A 13,526-nucleotide genomic window follows, 5' to 3' on the forward strand; every position below is an offset into this window, starting at 1 on the left:
TTAGTTTGGGGATTGATACAGGGCTATGGGGAGAGAGAGTGGGGCAGTGGGATTAGTTTGGGGATCGATACAGGGCTATGGGGAGAGAGAGTGGGGCAGTGGGATTAGTTTGGGGATCGATACAGGGCTATGGGGGGAGAGAGTGGGGCAGTGGGATTAGTTTGGGGATCGATACAGGGCTATGGGGGGAGAGAGTGGGGCAGTGGGATTAGTTTGGGGATTGATACAGGGCTATGGGGAGAGAGAGTGGGGCAGTGGGATTAGTTTGGTGATCGATACAGGGCTATGGGGAGAGAGTGGGGCAGTGAGATTAGTTTGGGGATCGATACAAGGCTATGGGGAGAGAGAGCGGGGCAGTGGGATTAGTTTGGGGATCGGTACAGGGCTATGGGGAGAGAGAGCGGGGCAGTGGGATTAGTTTGGGGATCGGTACAGGGCTATGGGGAGAGAGAGTGGGGCAGTGGGATTAGTTTGGGGATCGATACAGCGCTATGGGGAGAGAGAGTGGGGCAGTGGGATTAGTTTGGGGATTGATACAGGGCTATGGGGAGAGGGTGAGTGGGGCAGTGGGATTAGTTTGGGGATCGATACAGGGCTATGGGGAGAGAGCGCGGGGCAGTGGGATTAGTTTGGGGATTGATACAGGGCTGTGGGGAGAGAGAGCGGGGCAGTGGGATTAGTTTGGGAATTGATACAGGGTTGTGGGGAGAGAGAGTGGGGCAGTGGGATTAGTTTGGGGATCGATACAGGGCTATGGGGGAGAGTGAGTGGGGCAGTGGGATTAGTTTGGGGATTGATACAGGGCTATGGGGGAGAGTGAGTGGGGCAGTGGGATTAGTTTGGGAATTGATAAAGGGCTATGGGGAGAGAGAGTGGGGCAGTGGGATTAGTTTGGGGATCGGTACAGGGCTATGGGGAGAGAGAGTGGGACAGTGGGATTAGTTTGGGGATTGATACATGGCTATGGGGGAGAGAGAGTGGGACAGTGGGATTAGTTTGGGGATTGATATAGGACTATGGGGAGAGAGAGTGGGGCAGTGGGATTAGTTTGGGGATCGATACAGGGCTATGGGGAGAGAGAGTGGGGCAGTGGGATTAGTTTGGGGATTGATACGGGGCTATGGGGAGAGAGCGGGGCAGTGGGATTAGTTTGGGGATTGATACAGGGCTATGGGGGAGAGAGAGTGGGGCAGTGGGATTAGTTTGGGGATTGATAAAGGGCTATGGGGAGAGAGAGTGGGGCAGTGGGATTAGTTTGGGGATTGATACAGGGCTATGGGGGAGAGAGAGTGGGACAGTGGGATTAGTTTGGGGATTGATATAGGACTATGGGGAGAGAGAGTGGGGCAGTGGGATTAGTTTGGGGATTGATACGGGGCTATGGGGAGAGAGAGCGGGGCAGTGGGATTAGTTTGGGGATCGACACAGGGCTATGGGGAGAGAGAGCGGGGCAGTGGGATTAGTTTGGGGATCGACACAGGGCTATGGGGAGAGAGAGTGGGGCAGTGGGATTAGTTTGGCGATTGATACAGGGCTGTGGGGAGAGAGAGTGGGGCAGTGGGATTAGTTTGGGGATTGATACTGGGGTATGTGGAGAGAGAGTGGGGCAGTGGGATTAGTTTGGGGATCGGTACAGGGCTATGGGGAGAGAGAGTGGGGCAGTGGGATTAGTTTGGGGATCGATACAGGGCTATGGGGAGAGAGAGCGGGGCAGTGGGATTAGTTTGGGGATCGATACAGGGCTATGGGGAGAGGGAGAGTGGGGCAGTGGGATTAGTTTGGGGATTGATACAGGGCTATGGGGAGAGAGAGCGGGGCAGTGGGATTAGTTTGGGGATTGACATAGGGCTATGGGGAGAGGGAGAGTGGGGCAGTGGGATTAGTTTGGGGATCGATACAGGGCTATGGGGAGAGGGAGAGTGGGGCAGTGGGATTAGTTTGGGGATCGATACAGGGCTATGGGGAGAGAGTGGGGCAGTGGGATTAGTTTGGGGATCGATACAGGGCTATGGGGAGAGGGAGCGTGGGGCAGTGGGATTAGTTTGGGGATCGATACAGGGCTATGGGGAGAGAGAGTGGGGTAGGGGGGATTAGTTTGGATACTGATACAGGGCTATGGGGAGAGAGAGTGGGGCAGTGGGATTAGTTTGGGGATTGATACAGGGCTATGGGGAGAGAGAGTGGGGCAGTGGGATTAGTTTGGGGATCGATACAGGGCTATGGGGAGAGAGAGCGGGGCAGTGGGATTAGTTTGGGGATCGATACAGGGCTATGGGGAGAGGGAGAGTGGGGCAGTGGGATTAGTTTGGGGATTGATACAGGGCTATGGGGAGAGAGAGCGGGGCAGTGGGATTAGTTTGGGGATTGATATAGGGCTATGGGGAGAGGGAGAGTGGGGCAGTGGGATTAGTTTGGGGATCGATACAGGGCTATGGGGAGAGAGTGGGGCAGTGGGATTAGTTTGGGGATCGATACAGGGCTATGGGGAGAGGGAGAGTGGGGCAGTGGGATTAGTTTGGGGATCGATACAGGGCTATGGGGAGAGAGAGTGGGGCAGGGGGGATTAGTTTGGATATTGATACAGGGCTATGGGGAGAGAGAGTGGGGCAGTGGGATTAGTTTGGGGATTGATACAGGGCTATGGGGAAAGAGAGTGGGACAGTGGGATTAGTTTGGGGATTGATACAGGGCTATGGGGAGAGAGAGTGGGGCAGTGGGATTAGTTTTGGGAATGATACAGGGCTATGGGGAGAGAGAGTGGGGCAGTGGGATTAGTTTGGGGATCGATACAGGGCTATGGAGAGAGAGAGAGGGGCAGTGGGATTAGTTTGGGGGTTGACACAGGGCTATGGGGGGAGAGAGTGGGGCAGTGGGGTTAGTTTGGGGATCGATACAGGGCTATGGGGAGAGAGAGTGGGGCAGTGGGATTAGTTTGGGGATTGATACAGGGTTATGGGGAGAGAGAGTGGGGCAGTGGGATTAGTTTGGATATTGATACAGGGCTGTGGGGAGAGAGAGTGGGGCAGTGGGATTAGTTTGGATATTGATACAGGGCTATGGGGAGAGGGAGAGTTGGGGCAGTGGGATTAGTTTGGGGATCGATACAGGGATATGGGGAGAAAGAGCGGGGGCAGTGGGATTAGTTTGGGGATCGATACAGGGCTATGGGGGAGAGAGAGTGGGACAGTGGGATTAGTTTGGGGATCGATACAGGGCTATGGGGAGAGAGAGTGGGACAGTGGGATTAGTTTGGGGATCGATACAGGGCTATGGGGAGAGAGAGTGGGACAGTGGGATTAGTTTGGGGATTGATACGGGGCTATTGGGAGAGAGAGTGGGGCAGTGGGATTAGTTTGGGGATTGATAGGGGGCTATGGGGAGGGAGAGTGGGGCAGTGGGATTAGTTTGGTGATCGATACAGGGCTATGGGGGAGAGAGAGTGGGGCAGTGGGATTAGTTTGGGGATCGATACAGGGCTATGGGGAGAGAGAGTGGCGCAGTGGGATTAGTTTGGGGATTGATACAGGGCTATGGGGGAGAGAGAGTGGGGCAGTGGGATTAGTTTGGGGATTGATAAAGGGCTATGGGGAGAGAGAGTGGGGCAGTGGGATTAGTTTGGGGATTGATACAGGGCTATGGGGGAGAGAGAGTGGGGCAGTGGGATTAGTTTGGGGATTGATACAGGGCTATGGGGGAGAGAGAGTGGGGCAGTGGGATTAGTTTGGGGATTGATAAAGGGCTATGGGGAGAGAGAGTGGGGCAGTGGGATTAGTTTGGGGATCGATACAGGGATATGGGGAGAGAGAGCGGGGCAGTGGGATTAGTTTGGGGATCGACACAGGGCTATGGGGAGAGAGAGCGGGGCAGTGGGATTAGTTTGGGGATCGACACAGGGCTATGGGGAGAGAGAGTGGGGCAGTGGGATTAGTTTGGCGATTGATACAGGGCTGTGGGGAGAGAGAGTGGGGCAGTGGGATTAGTTTGGGGATTTATACAGGGCTATGGGGAGAGAGAGCGGGGCAATGGGATTAGTTTGGGGATCGATACAGGGCTATGGGGAGAGAGAGTGGGGCAGTGGGATTAGTTTGGGGATTGATACAGGGCTATGGGGAGAGAGAGTGGGGCAGTGGGATTAGTTTGGGGATAGATACAGGGTTATGGGGAGAGAGAGTGGGGCAGTGGGATTAGTTTGGGGATCGATACAGGGCGATGGGGGGAGAGAGTGGGGCAGTGGGATTAGTTTGGGGATTGATACAGGGATATGGGGAGAGAGAGTGGGACAGTGGGATTAGTTTGGGGATCGGTACAGGGCTATGGGGAGAGACAGTGGGGCAGTGGGATTAGTTTGGTGATCGATACAGGGCTATGGGGAGAGAGAGCGGGGCAGTGGGATTAGTTTGGGGATCGATACAGGGCTATGGGGAGAGGGAGAGTGGGGCAGTGGGATTAGTTTGGGGATTGATACAGGGCTATGGGGAGAGAGAGCGGGGCAGTCGGATTAGTTTGGGGATTGACATAGGGCTATGGGGAGAGGGAGAGTGGGGCAGTGGGATTAGTTTGGGGATCGATACAGGGCTATGGGGAGAGGGAGAGTGGGGCAGTGGGATTAGTTTGGGGATCGATACAGGGCTATGGGGAGAGAGTGGGGCAGTGGGATTAGTTTGGGGATCGATACAGGGCTATGGGGAGAGGGAGAGTGGGGCAGTGGGATTAGTTTGGGGATCGATACAGGGCTATGGGGAGAGAGAGTGGGGCAGTGGGATTAGTTTGGGGATTGATACAGGGCTATGGGGAGAGAGAGTGGGGCAGTGGCATTAGTTTGGGGATCGATACAGGGCTATGGGGAGAGAGAGTGGGGCAGGGGGGATTAGTTTGGATATTGATACAGGGCTATGGGGAGAGAGAGTGGGGCAGTGGGATTAGTTTGGGGATTGATACAGGGCTATGGGGAAAGAGAGTGGGACAGTGGGATTAGTTTGGTGATTGATACAGGGCTATGGGGAGAGAGAGTGGTGCAGTGGGATTAGTTTGGGGAATGATACACGGCTATGGGGAGAGAGAGTGGGGCAGTGGGATTAGTTTGGTGATTGATACAGGGCTATGGGGAGAGAGAGTGGGGCAGTGGGATTAGTTTGGGGATTGATACAGGGCTATGGGGAGAGAGAGTGGGGCAGTGGGATTAGTTTGGGGATCGATACAGGGCTATGGGGAGAGAGAGTGGGGCAGTGGGATTAGTTTGGGGATTGATACAGGGCTATGGGGAGAGAGAGCGGGGCAGTGGGATTTGTTTGAGGATTTATACCGGGCTATGGGGAGAGAGAGCGGGGCAATGGGATTAGTTTGGGGATCGATACAGGGCTATGGGGAGAGAGAGTGGGGCAGTGGGATTAGTTTGGGGATTGATACAGGGCTATGGGGAGAGAGAGTGGGGCAGTGGGATTAGTTTGGGGATAGATACAGGGCTATGGGGAGAGAGAGTGGGGCAGTGGGATTAGTTTGGGAATCGATACAGGGCTATGGGGAGAGAGAGCGGGGCAGTGGGATTAGTTTGGGGATTGATACTGGGGTATGTGGAGAGAGAGTGGGGCAGTGGGATTAGTTTGGGGATCGGTACAGGGCTATGGGGAGAGAGAGTGGGGCAGTGGGATTAGTTTGGGGATCGATACAGGGCTATGGGGAGAGAGAGCGGGGCAGTGGGATTAGTTTGGGGATCGATACAGGGCTATGGGGAGAGGGAGAGTGGGGCAGTGGGATTAGTTTGGGGATTGATACAGGGCTATGGGGAGAGAGAGCGGGGCAGTGGGATTAGTTTGGGGATTGACATAGGGCTATGGGGAGAGGGAGAGTGGGGCAGTGGGATTAGTTTGGGGATCGATACAGGGCTATGGGGAGAGGGAGAGTGGGGCAGTGGGATTAGTTTGGGGATCGATACAGGGCTATGGGGAGAGAGTGGGGCAGTGGGATTAGTTTGGGGATCGATACAGGGCTATGGGGAGAGGGAGAGTGGGGCAGTGGGATTAGTTTGGGGATCGATACAGGGCTATGGGGAGAGAGAGTGGGGCAGGGGGGATTAGTTTGGATATTGATACAGGGCTATGGGGAGAGAGAGTGGGGCAGTGGGATTAGTTTGGGGATTGATACAGGGCTATGGGGAAAGAGAGTGGGACAGTGGGATTAGTTTGGGGATTGATACAGGGGTATGGGGAGAGAGAGTGGGGCAGTGGGATTAGTTTGGGGAATGATACACGGCTATGGGGAGAGAGAGTGGGGCAGTGGGATTAGTTTGGTGATTGATACAGGGCTATGGGGAGAGAGAGTGGGGCAGTGGGATTAGTTTGAGGATTTATACTGGGCTATGGGGAGAGAGAGCGGGGCAATGGGATTAGTTTGGGGATCGATACAGGGCTATGGGGAGAGAGAGTGGGGCAGTGGGATTAGTTTGGGGATTGATACAGGGCTATGGGGAGAGAGAGTGGGGCAGTGGGATTAGTTTGGGGATAGATACAGGGCTATGGGGAGAGAGAGTGGGGCAGTGGGATTAGTTTGGGGATCGATACAGGGCTATGGGGAGAGAGAGCGGGGCAGTGGGATTAGTTTGGGGATTGATACTGGGGTATGTGGAGAGAGAGTGGGGCAGTGGGATTAGTTTGGGGATCGGTACAGGGCTATGGGGAGAGAGAGTGGGGCAGTGGGATTAGTTTGGGGATCGATACAGGGCTATGGGGAGAGAGAGCGGGGCAGTGGGATTAGTTTGGGATCGATACAGGGCTATGGGGAGAGGGAGAGTGGGGCAGTGGGATTAGTTTGGGGATTGATACAGGGCTATGGGGAGAGAGAGCGGGGCAGTGGGATTAGTTTGGGGATTGACATAGGGCTATGGGGAGAGGGAGAGTGGGGCAGTGGGATTAGTTTGGGGATCGATACAGGGCTATGGGGAGAGGGAGAGTGGGGCAGTGGGATTAGTTTGGGGATCGATACAGGGCTATGGGGAGAGAGTGGGGCAGTGGGATTAGTTTGGGGATCGATACAGGGCTATGGGGAGAGGGAGAGTGGGGCAGTGGGATTAGTTTGGGGATCGATACAAGGCTATGGGGAGAGAGAGTGGGGCAGGGGGGATTAGTTTGAATATTGATACAGGGCTATGGGGAGAGAGAGTGGGGCAGTGGGATTAGTTTGGGGATTGATACTGGGCTATGGGGAAAGAGAGTGGGACAGTGGGATTAGTTTGGGGATTGATACAGGGGTATGGGGAGAGAGAGTGGGGCAGTGGGATTAGTTTGGGGAATGATACAGGGCTATGGGGAGAGAGAGTGGGGCAGTGGGATTAGTTTGGGGATTGATACAGGGCTATGGGGAGAGAGAGTGGGGCAGTGGGATTAGTTTGGGGATCGATACAGGGCTATGGGGAGAGAGAGTGGGGCAGTGGGATTAGTTTGGGGATCGATACAGGGCTATGGGGGGAGAGAGTGGGGCAGTGGGATTAGTTTGGGGATCGATACAGGGCTATGGGGGGAGAGAGTGGGGCAGTGGGATTAGTTTGGGGATTGATACAGGGCTATGGGGAGAGAGAGTGGGGCAGTGGGATTAGTTTGGGGATCGATACAGGGCTATGGGGAGAGAGTGGGGCAGTGAGATTAGTTTGGGGATCGATACAAGGCTATGGGGAGAGAGAGCGGGGCAGTGGGATTAGTTTGGGGATCGGTACAGGGCTATGGGGAGAGAGAGCGGGGCAGTGGGATTAGTTTGGGGATCGGTACAGGGCTATGGGGAGAGAGAGTGGGGCAGTGGGATTAGTTTGGGGATCGATACAGCGCTATGGGGAGAGAGAGTGGGGCAGTGGGATTAGTTTGGGGATTGATACAGGGCTATGGGGAGAGGGTGAGTGGGGCAGTGGGATTAGTTTGGGGATCGATACAGGGCTATGGGGAGAGAGCGCGGGGCAGTGGGATTAGTTTGGGGATTGATACAGGGCTGTGGGGAGAGAGAGCGGGGCAGTGGGATTAGTTTGGGGATTGATACAGGGTTGTGGGGAGAGAGAGTGGGGCAGTGGGATTAGTTTGGGGATCGATACAGGGCTATGGGGGAGAGTGAGTGGGGCAGTGGGATTAGTTTGGGGATTGATACAGGGCTATGGGGGAGAGTGAGTGGGGCAGTGGGATTAGTTTGGGAATTGATAAAGGGCTATGGGGAGAGAGAGTGGGGCAGTGGGATTAGTTTGGGGATCGGTACAGGGCTATGGGGAGAGAGAGTGGGACAGTGGGATTAGTTTGGGGATTGATACAGGGCTATGGGGGAGAGAGAGTGGGACAGTGGGATTAGTTTGGGGATTGATATAGGACTATGGGGAGAGAGAGTGGGGCAGTGGGATTAGTTTGGGGATCGAAACAGGGCTATGGGGAGAGAGAGTGGGGCAGTGGGATTAGATTGGGGATTGATACGGGGCTATGGGGAGAGAGCGGGGCAGTGGGATTAGTTTGGGGATTGATACAGGGCTATGGGGGAGAGAGAGTGGGGCAGTGGGATTAGTTTGGGGATTGATAAAGGGCTATGGGGAGAGAGAGTGGGGCAGTGGGATTAGTTTGGGGATTGATACAGGGCTATGGGGGAGAGAGAGTGGGACAGTGGGATTAGTTTGGGGATTGATATAGGACTATGGGGAGAGAGAGTGGGGCAGTGGGATTAGTTTGGGGATTGATACGGGGCTATGGGGAGAGAGAGCGGGGCAGTGGGATTAGTTTGGGGATCGACACAGGGCTATGGGGAGAGAGAGCGGGGCAGTGGGATTAGTTTGGGGATCGACACAGGGCTATGGGGAGAGAGAGTGGGGCAGTGGGATTAGTTTGGCGATTGATACAGGGCTGTGGGGAGAGAGAGTGGGGCAGTGGGATTAGTTTGGGGATTGATACTGGGGTATGTGGAGAGAGAGTGGGGCAGTGGGATTAGTTTGGGGATCGGTACAGGGCTATGGGGAGAGAGAGTGGGGCAGTGGGATTAGTTTGGGGATCGATACAGGGCTATGGGGAGAGAGAGCGGGGCAGTGGGATTAGTTTGGGGATCGATACAGGGCTATGGGGAGAGGGAGAGAGGGGCAGTGGGATTAGTTTGGGGATTGATACAGGGCTATGGGGAGAGAGAGCGGGGCAGTGGGATTAGTTTGGGGATTGACATAGGGCTATGGGGAGAGGGAGAGTGGGGCAGTGGGATTAGTTTGGGGATCGATACAGGGCTATGGGGAGAGGGAGAGTGGGGCAGTGGGATTAGTTTGGGGATCGATACAGGGCTATGGGGAGAGAGTGGGGCAGTGGGATTAGTTTGGGATCGATACAGGGCTATGGGGAGAGAGAGCGGGGCAGTGGGATTAGTTTGGGGATTGACATAGGGCTATGGGGAGAGGGAGAGTGGGGCAGTGGGATTAGTTTGGGGATCGATACAGGGCTATGGGGAGAGAGAGTGGGGTAGGGGGGATTAGTTTGGATACTGATACAGGGCTATGGGGAGAGAGAGTGGGGCAGTGGGATTAGTTTGGGGATTGATACAGGGCTATGGGGAGAGAGAGTGGGGCAGTGGGATTAGTTTGGGGATCGATACAGGGCTATGGGGAGAGAGAGCGGGGCAGTGGGATTAGTTTGGGGATCGATACAGGGCTATGGGGAGAGGGAGAGTGGGGCAGTGGGATTAGTTTGGGGATTGATACAGGGCTATGGGGAGAGAGAGCGGGGCAGTGGGATTAGTTTGGGGATTGACATAGGGCTATGGGGAGAGGGAGAGTGGGGCAGTGGGATTAGTTTGGGGATCGATACAGGGCTATGGGGAGAGAGTGGGGCAGTGGGATTAGTTTGGGGATCGATACAGGGCTATGGGGAGAGGGAGAGTGGGGCAGTGGGATTAGTTTGGGGATCGATACAGGGCTATGGGGAGAGAGAGTGGGGCAGTGGGGATTAGTTTGGATATTGATACAGGGCTATGGGGAGAGAGAGTGGGGCAGTGGGATTAGTTTGGGGATTGATACAGGGCTATGGGGAAAGAGAGTGGGACAGTGGGATTAGTTTGGGGATTGATACAGGGCTATGGGGAGAGAGAGTGGGGCAGTGGGATTAGTTTGGGGAATGATACAGGGCTATGGGGAGAGAGAGTGGGGCAGTGGGATTAGTTTGGGGATCGATACAGGGCTATGGAGAGAGAGAGAGGGGCAGTGGGATTAGTTTGGGGGTTGACACAGGGCTATGGGGAGAGAGTGGGGCAGTGGGATTAGTTTGGGGATTGATACAGGGTTATGGGGGGAGAGAGTGGGGCAGTGGGATTAGTTTGGGGATCGATACAGGGCTATGGGGAGAGAGAGTGGGGCAGTGGGATTAGTTTGGATATTGATACAGGGCTGTGGGGAGAGAGAGTGGGGCAGTGGGATTAGTTTGGATATTGATACAGGGCTATGGGGAGAGGGAGAGTTGGGGCAGTGGGATTAGTTTGGGGATCGATACAGGGATATGGGGAGAAAGAGCGGGGGCAGTGGGATTAGTTTGGGGATCGATACAGGGCTATGGGGGAGAGAGAGTGGGACAGTGGGATTAGTTTGGGGATCGATACAGGGCTATGGGGAGAGAGAGTGGGACAGTGGGATTAGTTTGGGGATCGATACAGGGCTATGGGGAGAGAGAGTGGGACAGTGGGATTAGTTTGGGGATTGATACGGGGCTATTGGGTGAGAGAGTGGGGCAGTGGGATTAGTTTGGGGATTGATAGGGGGCTATGGGGAGGGAGAGTGGGGCAGTGGGATTAGTTTGGTGATCGATACAGGGCTATGGGGGAGAGAGAGTGGGGCAGTGGGATTAGTTTGGGGATCGATACAGGGCTATGGGGAGAGAGAGTGGGGCAGTGGGATTAGTTTGGGGATTGATACAGGGCTATGGGGGAGAGAGAGTGGGGCAGTGGGATTAGTTTGGGGATTGATAAAGGGCTATGGGGAGAGAGAGTGGGGCAGTGGGATTAGTTTGGGGATCGATACAGGGATATGGGGAGAGAGAGCGGGGCAGTGGGATTAGTTTGGGGATCGACACAGGGCTATGGGGAGAGAGAGCGGGGCAGTGGGATTAGTTTGGGGATCGACACAGGGCTATGGGGAGAGAGAGTGGGGCAGTGGGATTAGTTTGGCGATTGATACAGGGCTGTGGGGAGAGAGAGTGGGGCAGTGGGATTAGTTTGGGGATTTATACAGGGCTATGGGGAGAGAGAGCGGGGCAATGGGATTAGTTTGGGGATCGATACAGGGCTATGGGGAGAGAGAGTGGGGCAGTGGGATTAGTTTGGGGATTGATACAGGGCTATGGGGAGAGAGAGTGGGGCAGTGGGATTAGTTTGGGGATAGATACAGGGTTATGGGGAGAGAGAGTGGGGCAGTGGGATTAGTTTGGGGATCGATACAGGGCTATGGGGGGAGAGAGTGGGGCAGTGGGATTAGTTTGGGGATTGATACTGGGGTATGTGGAGAGAGAGTGGGGCAGTGGGATTAGTTTGGGGATCGGTACAGGGCTATGGGGAGAGACAGTGGGGCAGTGGGATTAGTTTGGGGATCGATACAGGGCTATGGGGAGAGAGAGCGGGGCAGTGGGATTAGTTTGGGGATCGATACAGGGCTATGGGGAGAGGGAGAGTGGGGCAGTGGGATTAGTTTGGGGATTGATACAGGGCTATGGGGAGAGAGAGCGGGGCAGTCGGATTAGTTTGGGGATTGACATAGGGCTATGGGGAGAGGGAGAGTGGGGCAGTGGGATTAGTTTGGGGATCGATACAGGGCTATGGGGAGAGGGAGAGTGGGGCAGTGGGATTAGTTTGGGGATCGATACAGGGCTATGGGGAGAGAGTGGGGCAGTGGGATTAGTTTGGGGATCGATACAGGGCTATGGGGAGAGGGAGAGTGGGGCAGTGGGATTAGTTTGGGGATCGATACAGGGCTATGGGGAGAGAGAGTGGGGCAGTGGGATTAGTTTGGCGATTGATACAGGGCTGTGGGGAGAGAGAGTGGGGCAGTGGGATTAGTTTGGGGATTGATACTGGGGTATGTGGAGAGAGAGTGGGGCAGTGGGATTAGTTTGGGGATCGGTACAGGGCTATGGGGAGAGGGAGAGTGGGGCAGTGGGATTAGTTTGGGGATCGATACAGGGCTATGGGGAGAGAGAGCGGGGCAGTGGGATTAGTTTGGGGATCGACACAGGGCTATGGGGAGAGAGAGCGGGGCAGTGGGATTAGTTTGGGGATCGACACAGGGCTATGTGGAGAGAGAGTGGGGCAGTGGGATTAGTTTGGCGATTGATACAGGGCTGTGGGGAGAGAGAGTGGGGCAGTGGGATTAGTTTGGGGATTGATACTGGGGTATGTGGAGAGAGAGTGGGGCAGTGGGATTAGTTTGGGGATCGGTACAGGGCTATGGGGAGAGACAGTGGGGCAGTGGGATTAGTTTGGGGATCGATACAGGGCTATGGGGAGAGAGAGCGGGGCAGTGGGATTAGTTTGGGGATCGATACAGGGCTATGGGGAGAGGGAGAGTGGGGCAGTGGGATTAGTTTGGGGATTGATACAGGGCTATGGGGAGAGAGAGCGGGGCAGTGGGATTAGTTTGGGGATTGACATAGGGCTATGGGGAGAGGGAGAGTGGGGCAGTGGGATTAGTTTGGGGATCGATACAGGGCTATGGGGAGAGGGAGAGTGGGGCAGTGGGATTAGTTTGGGGATCGATACAGGGCTATGGGGAGAGAGTGGGGCAGTGGGATTAGTTTGGGGATCGATACAGGGCTATGGGGAGAGAGAGTGGGGCAGTGGGATTAGTTTGGGGATCGATACAGGGCTATGGGGAGAGAGAGCGGGGCAGTGGGATTAGTTTGGGGATCGATACAGGGCTATGGGGAGAGGGAGAGTGGGGCAGTGGAATTAGTTTGGGGATTGATACAGGGCTATGGGGAGAGAGAGCGGGGCAGTGGGATTAGTTTGGGGATTGACATAGGGCTATGGGGAGAGGGAGAGTGGGGCAGTGGGATTAGTTTGGGGATCGATACAGGGCTATGGGGAGAGAGTGGGGCAGTGGGATTAGTTTGGGGATCGATACAGGGCTATGGGGAGAGGGAGAGTGGGGCAGTGGGATTAGTTTGGGGATCGATACAGGGCTATGGGGAGAGAGAGTGGGGCAGGGGGGATTAGTTTGGATATTGATACAGGGCTGTGGGGAGAGAGAGTGGGGCAGTGGGATTAGTTTGGATATTGATACAGGGCTATGGGGAAAGAGAGTGGGACAGTGGGATTAGTTTGGGGATTGATACAGGGCTATGGGGAGAGAGAGTGGGGCAGTGGGATTAGTTTGGGGATCGATACAGGGATATGGGGAGAAAGAGCGGGGGCAGTGGGATTAGTTTGGGGATCGATACAGGGCTATGGGGGAGAGAGAGTGGGACAGTGGGATTAGTTTGGGGATCGATACAGGGCTATGGGGAGAGAGAGTGGGACAGTGGGATTAGTTTGGGGATCGATACAGGGCTATG

This window comes from Chiloscyllium punctatum, chromosome 1 (assembly GCF_047496795.1).
Source record: "Chiloscyllium punctatum isolate Juve2018m chromosome 1, sChiPun1.3, whole genome shotgun sequence".
NCBI lineage: Eukaryota > Metazoa > Chordata > Chondrichthyes > Orectolobiformes > Hemiscylliidae > Chiloscyllium > Chiloscyllium punctatum.